We start from the raw sequence: 2,565 nt of genomic DNA, 5'->3' as shown, positions 1-2,565 counted from the left end.
CCCTTCTCTTCCATCTCTCTCTCTCTCTCTCTCTCTCTCTCTCTCACTTTCTCTGTCCTTAAATTTTACATGTCTCTTCAGTTAGCTGGATTTTGGCTTTCTGTCTAATATGCAGTCTAATTTTTTTTCCTTTACTGTACAAAAAACGGTTTTATTACCCCAACTGCACCTCTGTTCATGCTCTAGGTCACACTTGTTTCTCAGATTCGACCCAGGCTCATAGGCAAGTTACCAGATTAGCAAATAGGAGAACTGTTCTGCAAAACAGCAACTGTCAGCTTAAGACATTACTAACATTGCCGAAGGAAGCAAGGTTACTAGGGAAGTGTGGACACCCCAGGATAATGATTTCTGGGACAGGAAACCCTCTGATAGAGCCAGTCCGACTGTCTATTCCTCGAGCTTGCAAATTAGCACTCTGTCCCAGAAGCCCCGACACGTCTACGGGCCTCTCAGAGCGCTCCCTTTGTGCTCCCTGGCTGGAGCAGAGGAGGATGGAGATATATGGAAGGTTGGTCAGTCTCAGTTTTTAAAAATGAAGTCACTACTAGAAAAATGGAGCAAGGGGCAGAGACCCCTGGTGCAATCACATGCTGAATCATTGACTTCCCAGAGAGCAGGCGCCTTACAGGTTCCTTCAGTCCATGGAAGTGCTCAGAGCGGGGCGGGCCAGGGTGGCCACGGAGCTGTGCCTGCCTCACTGCATGCCAAGCCACTGCTCCTGACCAGCCCACTGGGCCGCCTCACTGTCGCTGCCCCCCAGGTCCCCTTCTTCCCCACTCCCTTCCATGTCGTCCACGTCTTCCTCCTGAGTGGCATCCGCGGGACTCTTCTCCTTCTCCACCTTCTGCATCCCCTCTAGAGACTTCTGGTCACTGGGGTCCAAACTAGGGGACAACCAAACAAAGGAAAGGCCTGAATCTCTGCCTTGCTTCTTCCTGGCTAATGCGTCATCTCCCTGGCACAGCAGTGAAATGACCACCCAGTCACAGAGAAACTGCTAATGCCTGGCCTCTCCAAACAACTCCAGTTCCATAGGCAGGATTGAGGGAGTCCACCACTTAGTGCTATACTGTACTGGTCCATTGCTTCCTGATACTCACTGACAGCTACAAGGAAATCTAGGGTCCGAGGCAGGACACAGTCACTCTGATTAGCTAGCGTGTTCCGCAGCAAAGCAATTCCAACTTCGTATTTCTGTTCTCTGGTAAGTAGCTCTGCTTTTTTCTCCGCAGCCTTAATGTAGTTCAGCCTTTGGGTCAGGGCTTTATCTAATAAAGTTTTGCTTTCTCCTGTGTCACTGGGTCTTCAAGACAAATGGTGGCCGAAAGGGTAAGGGTCTGTGCGTTGGCTCCTAGAGTTTTGTAAACATAGTTACCCATTACCGTTGCTTCATGAATACTGTTGGAGGCTAAGTAACATTCGATGAGACCTTCATAACAATCTAAGCGACAAGGTGCAAGACGTATAGCCTCCCGAAAGTGGATTATTGCTTCTTGGACTCTGCCCATGTTTCTAAATGCTGCTCCCTTAAGTAGCAAAGCTTGAACACTATTACTGTTCAGCTGAATGGCCTTGGCTCCTAAATAGAGGGCTTGGGAGTAGCGTTTATCCTTTAATTTTTTATTCATGTGGAACTTGTATGTTCAATTTCTATTGTTTTAGTGTTACCCTGGAAATTTTACCATGCATATTTAATAGAACAAAGCTTTAAATTAAATAATATCTTAAACCCTCCAACCAGACAATCCAAGAACCTTAGAACACTTTAAGTCTGGTCACGCCTCTCCAGACTTTTTACACAGGTATTTATATACATGTATTTATATGTTTCCTATTTTATTTACTTACCATTCCTTCTCATATCTCAGACCATTACTTTATGATCCTTTTCTTCTTTCTAAAATAAATATTTAGAAGTTCTTTTAGTGGAGGTCTCTTGATGGTAAACTCTCTTTTTGTTCATCTGAAAATATCCTTGTATGACTTTCATTCTTAAAAAAAATAGGTTGGATCTCCAATGCAAGACTGACACCTTGAAGATGGTATTATTTCATTCATTCTGGTGTTCATCATTGCTGCTGTACTTTATGATCTGTTCTTTTTCTCTACTTTTGGAATCTTTTTGTCTTTGCTGTTCCACAGTTCCACTATGATGTATCTATACCTGGGTTTCTTTTCTTCTACTTGGAAACATAGATTTATATCTATGATCACTTCTGGAAAATTCTCAGTCATCACCTCCTCAATTATTCCTTTTCCTCAGTTCTCTCTACTCTGTTCTTTTAGGGTTCAAATAAATGTTTCCTTTTCCTCTTCTGTTCTCCATATCTCTTAGCTTGTTTTATATTTTCCATCTTCTTACCTCTCAGTGCTGCATTCTGGGAAATTTCTTCAGTCACATGTTCCAGTTCATTCTTCGACTATGTTTCATCTGTTGGCAAACCCCTACATTGAGTTTTATTAATTCCTAAAAAATCTATTTTTTATTTTTAGAAATTCCACTTTATTGTCACATAGATCTCATTGTTCCTGATAGTCTCATTGTTTGCCCAACTTTGTGGT

At 42.9% G+C, this 2,565-nt stretch overlaps 1 pseudogene; it reads right to left on the bottom strand.

Moving 5' to 3' along the window:
• Nucleotides 1–697: 697 nt before the first annotated feature.
• Nucleotides 698–1,631, bottom strand: LOC141278514 (anaphase-promoting complex subunit 7-like; annotated as a pseudogene).
• Between the last annotated feature and the right edge of the window lie 934 nt (nucleotides 1,632–2,565).

This window comes from Tursiops truncatus, chromosome 4, assembly GCF_011762595.2.
Source record: "Tursiops truncatus isolate mTurTru1 chromosome 4, mTurTru1.mat.Y, whole genome shotgun sequence".
Lineage (NCBI taxonomy): Eukaryota > Metazoa > Chordata > Mammalia > Artiodactyla > Delphinidae > Tursiops > Tursiops truncatus.
The sequence above is the reverse complement of the archived record's forward strand: the minus strand, read 5'-3'. Positions and strand labels throughout refer to the sequence as shown.